The following is a 12,518-nucleotide window of genomic DNA, read 5'->3' on the forward strand; positions in this document are numbered from 1 at the left end:
TACTTTCTTATAAAAATAGCATGTTTTTTTCAATTTATGGGAATCATTGAGCTATTCGTCTACAACCGTGGTAAAAGAAATTTGTAAAGAAATTTATAAACCCAACCAAAGTTCAGTTACTCCCAAAAGAAATATCAATGGTATGCAATGAAATAATCATAAAACTGGGCATTGAGATTTTAAACTTAGAGGTCTGAATTTAAAATTATAACAGATAGTTTTTCAAGTACGTTTCAAAAAAATATATATATAAATTTAAATTCACATTCATCACTTCTAAGAAACTTACTTAATGATGATAGGCAGTAGCAAATAACAATGTACGGAAAATCTCAGTTTTTGCGACAACACAAAATAGAACCGAAACTCGTAAACTTAATATTGGATAGTTTTTCCCGATCAGGTCACTTTCCCAAAATATTTTCATTTTTATGAAAAGGATTCAAACTTAAACAAGGAAAAAATATATAAAAAATGCCCAACCTTTTGTATTAAAGCCTGTTCTTTTGTAAAAAAAAAACAAATTACTAACGATGAAATTGAAATAATTTTTGGTGTGAAATAATTGCAGGAAATAAAGTTACGCATACGCAATGACGTACATGCCCCACTCGTTTATGGTGTACGATTTAGTAAAATTTTCTATGTTAAAGTTAGAAATTTTTTCATTCGTATGCAAAATAAAAATGAAAGTATCTTGGGAAAGTGGTACCTAATCATAAAAACGGTATACAAATCAGTAACCTACGACACAAAGTTAAGTTTTAATGTAGGTTTGTTTGTGTCATTTTAGCGTCCCTACACTGTTATTCGTCATAATCTTATCTATTAATTATAAAAATGCCACCTTTTAACTGACACCAATTAGATAATCATTTTCTGATTTATTTACCTACCTACATATTCACTCACACGAAAGACATAATTCAAGCTTAGTGTGAAATCAAAATAGCGTTAAAAAAAATCGTCTGTATGTGTCGGTGCGTGTGTGCATTTTTATTACATTTTGTTGCTATTATTTTGTAATATCGATTTTCATGGGTCAATAGGTCAAATGTTAAACGACGCCTACAAAATGACTAAACAATTCAAATATAAATTACTTTTGAAAGTTTTTGAAAGCGTCTACGGCAATGGCAAGTTTCAGCACTTAATGCCACGAACGGACGCTTAGACAGGCACAACATCGCGCCTTTTATTTATTTTCGTTTGTTTTGTTGTCTGTGCGTTTTACAACTAAGTTCACTGTTGTTGCGTGCAAATTAAGGTGTTCATGCTTATGCGCACATTTTATTTTATTCTGCATACTTTGAAGCGATGAGTGTCAAGTTGACACTTTAATACCTCCAAAGTAGCTGGCCGTTACGTTAAGCGCTTTAAAGTTGACAAGAGAGGTGGAAAGAAAGCTATGCATTGTACAAAGTGGTTTGTAAATAAGGAACGAGAAACTAACAAAGTGGCGTGCAAATGATAAAATTACAATACTAGCATTCGTATACATTCTACGTACGAAGAGTGCAAGCCTATAGGGATTGGTATGAGAAGAGTACGGGTGTTAAGAAGGGCAATTAAAAACAATGTATAGTAGAAACAAAAGAGCTAAAAAATTAGCATTTTTTAGGGATGGCAATGGCTTGCTATTCAGTAAAATACGTTCACACGTAGATGTACATAGATACCATTTATTAACCGACTTCAAAAAAAGAGGAGGAGGTTATCAGTTCGTCGGAATTTTTTTTTTTGTATGTATGTTACCGCATAACTTTGGACCACGTTAACTGATTTCGATAATTCTTGTTTCATTGAAACGGGCGGTACCTCACTATTTTGGGTCGTGAATAAATTAACGGTAATCTTAAATTTTTTTTATGAGAATTGAAGTCGGTTTTGTTTTTTGCTTAAAATTGATACCATTTATTTTATCAGATTGGTTTTTTTTTCAAATTACTGCTAATCTCGCAAAATTTCCGGTTGCTTAGTTTATGAAAGCTTTATTCTTCATTACCATGGGATAAACTTACTTGAGTATATCGTTTGATCATACTTAATAAAAAACTCAATAACAACAGCTTTTTAGTATATGCACTGGCTCAGCTAGTTTGTCGGATCCGTCGTATTAGCTTTAGCTTATTGTTATCCGATTTTGGACGAGAAAAATCAAGAGTAAAGCAGGGATTACACGATTTGTACATTTGTACAGATTTGTACATTTTGGCAGTAAAAGCATGGTGTTGTCTAGTAATTTTTATCGAGAAAGAGTTCATCTCAATAGAAAAAAACCCACTCTTGATCAGTCAAAATATGCAAATCTGTACAAATGTACAAATGACGTGATCCCTAGTTAAGAGGTATTGAGGGTATTGAGATCATCTAAATAATTATTTTCGCTAATAAATATCATAACAAGAGGAATCTGTGTTAAGAAATAAAACTTGTTTTGCCAAATAAATATCAAAATATATTCAGAAAATTCCCTGAATTTACTTGCTGCTCCACCCGCTGCAGACCAATCCAACCTAACCTTGGGTTTGCTATGCCATAATGATGAGAGCCCTTAGCATACATCACATGGTGAGAAATTAAATAAGGAAATTAATTTACAAACGAACCAATTTATTTACCTATTATTTTTAATGATGACAATCTGTGTTTGATTACTTGTGCACCCAGGCAAGGAGCAAAATTACTGCTGCTGTATTTAAATAACAAAACTATGATTCAACTGTGCATAGTACTTTTATAATACTCTGATATTTTTTATTTTTTTATTTATTTGTTCAATAGTAATCTAGATCAGCACAGTAGCTTACAGACTACTTAGAGATAAAAGATGTAATACATTAAATCTTGCTTCGTTTAACATTAGTTTGAAAGCGGGCTTAGACATAGAAAAATCTATGGTTAAAGAATTTGAGAGAACATTGAAGTGTTTCAAAGCTCTAAAAATTGGAGCGCTAGAAGCATAGAGAGTACCGACACGTTCAGTATAAAAATATCAGTATTACGAATGGTTCTGTTAGGAATATGGAAGTAGATGCATTCGAGTAAATAAGTTGAATCAATCACACCCTTAATTATGTCAAAGCCAAAGGTGAGCGAGGGAATTGTTCTTCTGCATCGCAGATATTTCAAATTTATTACTGCACAATTAGCTCTATATGGCGGAATTGGGTCGTCAAAATTCAATGATCGGAGCGCAAAGCGTAAACACGTTTTTTGAAGCCGCTCGAGCCTATTTATGTGGCACTCATAATACCCAGCAAAAAATCGGTAATCGCTTTTAGTGGTAACGTGTTCTATGTAGAAGCCATAGCGTTATAATGCCTTCGAATTTTTTCACTTCTTTTAAGCATTTCCGGTAATGCAAAGTAGAATGTCCTACAATATTTTATTTATTTCGCTTCTTTATTTCATTTCGGGGAAGACAAAGTAGAATGTCCTATAATATTTTTGTTTTAATTCGCTTTTTTGCTTCATTTCGGGTAATCCAAAGTAGAATGTCCTACAATATTTTATTTGTTTCGCTTCTTTATTGGATTTCGGGGAATGCAAAGTAGAATGTCCTATACTATTTTTTTTTTCGTTTTGTTGCTTCATTTCGGGGAATGCAAAGTAGAATGCTGCATCGTAGTCAGCTGAAAAATATAATGAATATCCAATGGGCCTGTAGTTGGAAGTATCGTTTTTGTTACCACTTGAAAAGAGGGCTGATGAATTCTTCCTTCCAGGCATCGATAAACTCGGCACACTCAATTGATTTATTGAAAATTCCTAAAAGTGGAACGGCAAAAGCCAAATTATTATTTAGAAAGAAATGGCGAAAAGCCGTCAACATTTTTCTCCGATGATGCTTTGCCATCACCCAGCAAAAAATCGGTAATCGCTTTTAGTGGTAACGTGTTCTAGAAGGCATAGCGTTGTAATGCCTTCGAATTTTTTCACTTCTTTTAGGCATTGTAGGTAATGCAAAGTAGAATGTCATACAATATTTTATTTATTTCGCTTCTTTGTTTCATTTTGGGGAATGCAAAGTAGAATGTCCTATAATATTTCTTTCTTAATTCGCTTCTTTGCTTCATTTCAGGGAATGCAAAGTAGAATGTCCTAAAACATTTTATTTTTTTCGCTTATTTGCTTCATTTCAGGGCATGCAAAGTAGAATGTCCTACAATATTTTTTTTTTTATTTCGCTTCTTTGCTTCATTTCGGGGAATGCAAAGTAGAATGCTGCATCGTAGTCAGCTGAAAAATAGAATGAATATCCAAAAAATCTTTTTCTACCGTTAGTTTCTGTGGAAATTTGTCTCGCATAAAAATCGTGTTTTGCTTTGTTCAATTTGCAGCGAAGTTGAAGTCAGTCAATGAAGTGAAGTACATGAGTGAGGAAGTACAATTTTAAGCTTAATTAAATATGCATGTATGTACATACCGATTTTTAAGTAAAATCTAAATACCCAAATACATACATATGTATGTATAAAAACTGGTTTATACAAATTTTAATTAATTTTAATCTTTTAACACAGTTTCTGATTTAATATATGTAAATAAGTATATACTCATCTGGGCATTCTACATTAGTTTCTCTGTAAGGCATTCTTTGTTCGCTTCTCTGGATTCTGTTTATCCATGCGTTCTCCCTTCGTTTGAAGGTAATGCTGCGGGTAAGGGCTTACCGCCAATGACATGCCCATGTTAAAATAAGGCCTTCCTGAAGCGAAAGGGTAAGCGATTCCCATCGCCTAGCTCGTTTCCACTTTCGCTTCTGTGGTAATCGTGTTTTTTGCTGGGCAACTACATACTCGATAGATAAAGAGAGCGATCCAAAATTATTGGAGAATCTACAGTTGAAAAGCAACTCCTAGACGTTTCCAACTGTGTTGCAAAATTTGAGGTTGGCTGATGATTATAAAAAACTTCTGACGGAATACTTCAGAAAGATTTTCTCCAAATAACTCCAAAAAGTAATGCTTCCCAGTCTATAGAAGAAATTTCTTGATTGACACCGTCAAAATTTGAACGATTAAAACTGAAACTAGACGCCTGACTATCCGCGCAAATACTCTCATGTAGAATTGAAGATCAAGAATAAGAGGAACGTGATGTACACCAGGACACGAAAGCGGGTCAAGATATAAGATTATTTCTGCCTTGAACAGTCTCAAAAGCGGCGTAAAATTGAGAGTCAGCATACCACGAATTGGAGAGGAAGTTCGGCCAAATACTTTACAAAAGCGTGAGCGCTTTATAAATTATACAAACTTTTCCATTCTCTGAAGAGTTGCGTTAATGTCTTTGTGACCGAAGTGTTTACAATACTTAGGACCATCAACTACATGCTCATATATTGTATGGACAAAAAAATATATTTGTGCAGTTATAGCCAAGCCAGGACCGGAATATGTACCGAAGTGACCGCGGGGAAAAAAAAAGTACGGGGGGCCCCCTGGGAAGCGAAAAAACGTTTAAAAACGTATTTTGAAAGAAGTTTGACGTCATTAAAATTTGTGTGCTAGGCGAGTGCTAAAAAGAGCCAAAAATCAAAATTTCTTCCAAAATTTTTTGTTTATGACTATATTTTAAAGTGTGATATGTGTGTTGAAAGGATATTTTTGAGTACTAAACATTTTTCTAACATCCTATCAACCTGGAGTTGCTCCGTAATTGTAACGATAAGTTAATAAAGAGAAAAGTTACAGCCACTTTAAATTTATGTTTCGACCGGACGCTACGTTAAACATCGTTACGACTCCCTGTCGATCTGTCGAGAGAAAGACCCTTAATAATAATGTTGATAGATAACTCGAATGCCAGGACATGCGAGTGACTTAAGCGATCTGCAAGTACTTAGTACTAGTATGACTTCACTAAATACTGTTTATAAAAGTAATCCCGAGAAGTCCCGAATATGCCGTAAAAGTCGATGCCTCCTGAAAACCACAAACGATCCCGAAAAATACTGAAGAGTATTACACAAGGGATTCCAAAGAATCCTGAAAAAATAAAAAAGTTCCGAAAAATACCCAAAGTTCTTGAAAAAAATACCAGTCCAGCGTCTTCGTCTTGAGCTGCGGGCTGTGTCTGAGCCACAGCCGCTAAACCTAAACGTAACAATAATAACAGCATATTCAGATTAAAAACTGTACATTAGTTTTGATTTTATTGGATTGAATTTTATACCCATTTCAAGTGCTACCCACCTTTTAAACAGGCGGGAGCCCTTTTTGTACCCGAGCGCACTTTTGCACAAGGGTATTATAACTTTTTTCACATAACGGTTGCTTGTAACAGGCAAAACGAATCAAGATAGATATAGACAAATGTAGACACAAATGATCAGGATGAAAAGAGAAATGTAGATGACGATAACTCGAATAAAAATTAAGATATCTTGACGAAACTTGGTACGTTTACTTCTTTCTGGCGTAGCACGGATGGTATTGAAAATGGGCAAAATCGGACAATAACCACGACTACCTCCCATATAACGGTAGTTTTCAGAAATACGAAAACTGCGATATTTTAGTAACTACTGAAGATTATTCACTCAAAATCGATATTTACAATAATTTTCAGGCGAAAAATAAAAATATTATAAATTTTTGGAAAATTGGTTTTTCCACGCCCACTTACGATTATATGTATGTTAGAGTAAAAACACTCTTTTTGGAAATTCATAAACGCTACATCAGAATATTGTTATTTGTGATAAAAACAGAGACACGTATTTTTTTATTTTGAAAAAAAAAATGATTTCTTAGAGGTCGCGCTGGTCAGCTTTTTATAAAAACGCTAATGTTCTCAATTTTTTTATTTTCTTGATATGTTAAAATGCAGCTAAAAATATGGTTTTTACATATAATTACTCTGGTATTATTGGGGAACTTTCACTTAAATACACACCTATCTTGGAGAATTAGAATGGGTCTAGTTCCCGAAAATATGCTCTCGAAAAGCCACTAGTAAAATTAAAACGTTGATACTGAACGATTTACGCATTGTCATGGGTTGAAACTTGTTACCAGGGGGTTTCTGGGGTTGCTAATTAGGAATCTGATGTCAGATTTTCAAAATCCAAAATGGTGTATCCAAAATGGCGACCAACTTTAAAAAAATTATTGGATTTGTTTGAAACTCTTAACCGCCATTTTTAATTTGGAAATCTGACATCAGATTCGTAATCAGCAACCCCAGAAACCCACTGTAAACGTGTTTTAACCCTTGACAATGTTTAAAAGTTCAGTATCAACGTTTTAATACCTTTCTTTCGAGATCCCATAAGTTTAAATCAAAATAGTTTTCGCCCAGTTATTTAAGTTTTTCGTAAATTAATCTTTGAAAAAAGTAAAAAACAGCATCAAAAATTTCATTACGATTCCGTTGAAAAGATTTTTAAATATTTTTATGCAGATTTTTTAAGCCTAATCTGTTTTGTCATCTGACGGGACTTTTCTCAAAAAGTTCTTTAAGAAACTATTTTCATTCATAAAAACTCCATTTTTGGAGGTATTTTAAATCGGTCCAGCTCGCTTAAATTTTAATATTTTTTCGAAATATGTTAATGAACGTCTTAAAAGATAACAGATAAGTTTTGTAATCCCTGCGGAAAAAAACCGCAACTTTTTTTGTGGTGATGCAGTCTTATGTATTTATCTCGAAACCGCTCCACCAATTTCTCCCAAACTTAGCCCAGTTACTGGCCTTGGTACAGCATACCAAATGGGTGAAAATTTTTAAAATCGGACAATAACCATGCCCACATCCCATATTAATTTGAGAGAAATACGAAATAATCGATAAATCCGTAAATGCAATAATTCTTTAGCAAAATGATAATATTTTGGAAAATGGGCGTGGCACTGCCTACTTATGATCAGATATATGTATCTCGGTAATCGTTATGCCAATTTGTACCAAACTCGGTATGATTATTATGCTTGCCATATAAAAGCAAAACGTTGAAAATTATTGAATCGGACTAAAATTATGGCCACTTTTCATATAACGGTTAATTTCAGAACTGATTGAAACTTCGATTTTTCGTATTTTAAGAACGCTAATTTGATCAAAATTAATACTCCCTTAAAAAGAAGTAACATTATTATGGAATTTTTGGAAAATGGGCGTGATACCGCCCAAATATGACTATATAAGTTTATCTCTTCATTTATAACTGAACGTTTTATCGAATATGTTTAAAATAGGTGTAAACCACCCCTGCTTACCATGTAGCGGTAGGTATGTTTAATACTTGCGCCGACTGAACTTAGACTTTCTTACTGGGTGATATTCTTAATGTTTATGCTAGATATTTTCTAATACTCCCTCCTTTGACACCTTTATTTTTATATTCCATACAGTAACTTGTGTATAATTTAAATAAAACCTTGTCAACCATTTTTCGTGTGACACCCATATGCATATTTAAATTAGCTAAATCCCTTAATTCAAGTCGCATTTAAATTGTTAATCGGGTAGCAACTCTGTTACTTTTAAAACTAAACGTCTGACACCCGTGTTTCGATGCATATTTACATCATTCATCATCATTCCCTTAATTCACGATGAAATTTTAAACAGGTGGAAACCCTCCCACATGTAGTTCAGAAATAAAATATATTGAAACCGATTTTGATTGACATCCATATTGAAGTAATGCATTACATTAAATTCTACTTTGTAAAGGGATGGCAACTCTCTTTAAATATTTCAAACCACACTCGCTTTCATCTGACACTCATATCGGCATTCATATTTCAATTTTCTAAACGCCTTAATTTAAGTTTGAACTTGATTTTGTAAACGGGTGGCAACGCAGGTCATTCGTTTAACCTATTGAATATTCCGACATCTAGTTTAAAAAAACAGATTTTTAAAAGCTATTTTCATTAATATTCATATTGTTTTATACATTAAATTTATCTTTGTAAATAGGTGGCAAACCTCCTACTTGTAATGAAGAAATAAAGCCTTTTTCAAAACGATTTCGATCGATACCCATATTGTAGTAATTGATTTAACTTATTAATAACTTGTATTTTATTATTTGTCAGGTGTTTAAATCTTGTAAAAACGAATCAAACTTCACAAAATGTTTATCAAAATAGGACTTCCGTTCCTTCATTGGGACTAGGACTTTCGTTCCTTCACACTCTTTACTTCTTTTTTCTAAAGAATAGCTAGAGTTTCAGTTTTAGAGCTATGCTTAAGCTTCTCTTAGAAAGGAAAAATGTACATGAAATAATAATGATGTGTACGAAGTAACCGTTGTTCCAAGCACACGCAGATATGCCTACTGCAATGGTTTTCTGCATTTGGACTATGTTTCTTTGGAAAAACACCTTCTTACCTGCCTTCGAAATACAAGAATTTTGTAAGATCTTCTAATACCGCTATATTATAAAATGCAATAAGAGGAGCAATATATTACAGCATTTATGAAGAAGCTCATTTTATAAACCGAGATTGTCTACAAAACATGATCATAGCTTCTACAATGGTGTTTCAGCTACTTTATATGGAAACTGACTTCAGCATCCTCTCCTTAACTGAAACACCTGCTCGTCTAATAACGCCTTCAAAGAACTAGGTCTTACAGGAAAACCCCTAACTGAAAGCATTTATTTAGAAGCGCTCCTTACCGACCGGGATTGTTTACAAAACATTTTCAAATGTATCTAATACCTAATATCCTTTATGCGTAAACTCACTTCAACGTCTTCTCATTAATTATACCCTACATTTGCGAAGCTGAAATTCAAACTTTTTAATTGTCCCTTAATTTACATTTGCAGCCGTAAAGTTTCCAGTTTTCTTAGACACGCAGTCATTATCTAATTAACCTTTTAAATCGTTACGCTTTACAATTTCTTTTCCTTTCCTATCTTCTTCTTCTTCTTCTTCAATATGTTCCTTTCTCTAACGACATCGTGTCAGTTTGTTAGTGATTATCAGGCTCAGTGCATCCTTTCTGTGATGGCTACCTTAACTTATTGTATCCTTAATGTATTCTGTTTCTTATAAATAAGTAATTTTTGAAAAAGGACAAAATATAAAGCAGATAGCGGGCATGCTTGTTACGGGAACCTAAATACATAATAACGTTCGAAAGGAAAATTTGCTGGTATTTGGTGTAGAATTCAAACTCGTTGCTATGCGCTCAAAAATTAAAGTTTTAATACAGTTTTATACGTGTTGGAATTTTTCATTGTCCCTTTCAATGTGTAAGCTGTCCGATGTGTGCAACAACTACTTACTTACTGCCCTTATCACTCGACGCAACATGCCACAGCTTCGGTAAAGCCCAGTTTGCTAGATGTATGACAAAACACTTTTATATGTATATAGGTTGCTTCTTCTTATCTATCCTTGTCGAAAATTTCTTTACACTATCATTGCACTAGCATTTCAGGCAACACACGTGTCATGCATAGACATAAAATATTCTGTTTGGAGCAACCACAACCTTGTCTTCTTAACATTAGCACTGAACCATTTTCGGTTAATTTACTTGTAAAAAATTTCACTTAATTGGCTTCAAAAGCAAGAGTTTCCAGCATGCCACTGTATATTTTCTTCAAACCCTTTTTGACGTTTTTCTTTCATGTTATTTTCGTTGTTAGGGCTTTATGCACTGGGTACATTTTCATTTCGTACACATCCAGTTTCGATTATTTCCTCCTTCTTATTCTTAGATTTCACTTAAGCTCGTAATTAACACATACTATGTAGCTGTTTTACTTTTGACTAACTGACTGACTTATTCTGATATTGTTGTTGTGGATTATTCTTATTTTGCTTCGTCAAACACTGAACTTTCACCAGAACTTGTACAAATCCTCCTCAATCACACTTCATCGTCACTATTGTCTGCTTAAAGTTGACTTTCAACGAAACTTTTGCTACTGCTAGACTCACGCACAGACAGCGCCTCAGCTGTCGTCGACATTGAAGTTACAATCGAAGAAACGCGATATGATGCGGTCGCGCCATCACCGAACACCAAAACACTCCGACGGATGAGCACAAACTAAATTTTGATTGGAAAAAACACTATAGCAACTGACACCTAAGGACATCGTGTTGTTCAACGTTAAACGATGCCAAAGAAGCGGCTGCAGCTGTGGCAGCATTCGTAGAAGGTGTTTTTTTTTTTTTTTTGTTGGTCGGCAAAGGCTGCGAACTTTAGTGTAACGGAATTCGCGAACGTTGCTGAGAGATGCGTACCGCTGAATGAACGAAGTGAAACACGAAGTGTATCACAATAGACAAAGTTGAGCTGCCTGAGCAGGTAAATGAGAGAAAGAACGAGTGAAAGTTTAGCTTAGCTAACGGTTAACTGTAGACTATACATCGCTGTGTATTTCTTTCTCATCGTAGTGGGTGGAAAATCGCGGGGTTGTGGGTTGGGCGCGGAAGAGAAACGAAACAGATGAGAGAGAGTGTAAAAGTATGAACTCAATAAAATATTCAGCAAACAATTTAGGGAGTATACAACCGGCTTCGACACCAGCCTTTAAAGCTACAAGTTGTATAAGAGTAGACTACAAATTCGGAGTATTTATTGAGAAGAGATAAAACATGCTAGGTGATTTGGTGTCCTTTGTCAAAAACAAAGCAAAAAATGAAATTGATGGCGTAAAGGCAGCATGGACAATTTAGACTTACTTATTTACTAAGTACATATGTACGTACGTAATCAGTTTTTCATAAATTGTGTGAGAAAGCATTTTTCACATATGTACATATATAGATACCACTGAAATTAAATGCTCAGATGCAATTCTTTTTTTTTCGTGCGATAGCAGCGAATCTTATTAACAGTTCAGTTAAATACTTCATTAATAAGAACTAAACTCTCTCCAATCTTAGTTGCATTTTTTAATTAATCAAAAATTCGGCGACTCTGTTTTTGCTCTCTGTATTTCTGATTAAAACATACAGGGTTGCCACTTTTGTAAATTATTGCCAAATTTAGTAGACAAAATTTGGGTTGGTGAATAGGTAAATTTGTTTTCATTTTGGTAGATTTTTGTTTATGTAATTTGTGCGAACTTTAAAACTGTTCGTTCTGGCTTTATTTTTCGTAGTTATCCATATATTCTGTTTTATCCTGAGTTTCGCTCGAAAAAAAATCACCCGAAAATCGTTCATCCGCCAATAGTAAATACTTGGAAACCAAAAAGTCTGATTATAAATTTCTTTCTAAAAGTATGGTCTACTTAATTCCATTAATTTTCAAATGTTCTAATGCACAATTCATCGATAAAAGGCGAATATATTGTGTCCTATTCAAAACTCATTTTACTGGAATCCTGGGGAGCTTTTGATTGCCTACATATTTTAAATTATTATTTAAATACAATTAAAAAAGAACAAATACAAAAGTCCGGTGGCAAAAAAAAAATTTAAATCAACGGGAATTTTTCAATGGATACTAAAACTTTTTACCCAAAAATGTTCCAAAAATTTACAGAAAAAAGTTCAAAATTTTGGGCGCAAATTTGTCGTTCTAAGTT

General features: G+C 33.8%; 1 protein-coding gene across 5 annotated transcripts in view; it reads right to left on the reverse strand.

Moving 5' to 3' along the window:
* Nucleotides 1-11,017, reverse strand: part of LOC118735355 (neural cell adhesion molecule 1-A) — a 233,164-nt gene extending 222,147 nt beyond the window's left edge. For 4 of the 5 annotated variants that reach the window (XM_036465064.1, XM_036465063.1, XM_036465062.1 and 1 more), the window contains exon 1: nucleotides 10,257-11,017. The gene's annotated coding sequence lies outside the window, so the exon portion shown is untranslated. The remainder of the gene's footprint in view (nucleotides 1-10,256) is intronic. The other variant, XM_036465061.1, reaches the window with a different exon arrangement.
* Between the last annotated feature and the right edge of the window lie 1,501 nt (nucleotides 11,018-12,518).

This window comes from Rhagoletis pomonella, unplaced genomic scaffold, assembly GCF_013731165.1.
Source record: "Rhagoletis pomonella isolate Grant_MI unplaced genomic scaffold, Rhpom_1.0 Rhpom_scaffold_00003, whole genome shotgun sequence".
Classification (NCBI taxonomy): Eukaryota; Metazoa; Arthropoda; class Insecta; order Diptera; family Tephritidae; genus Rhagoletis; species Rhagoletis pomonella.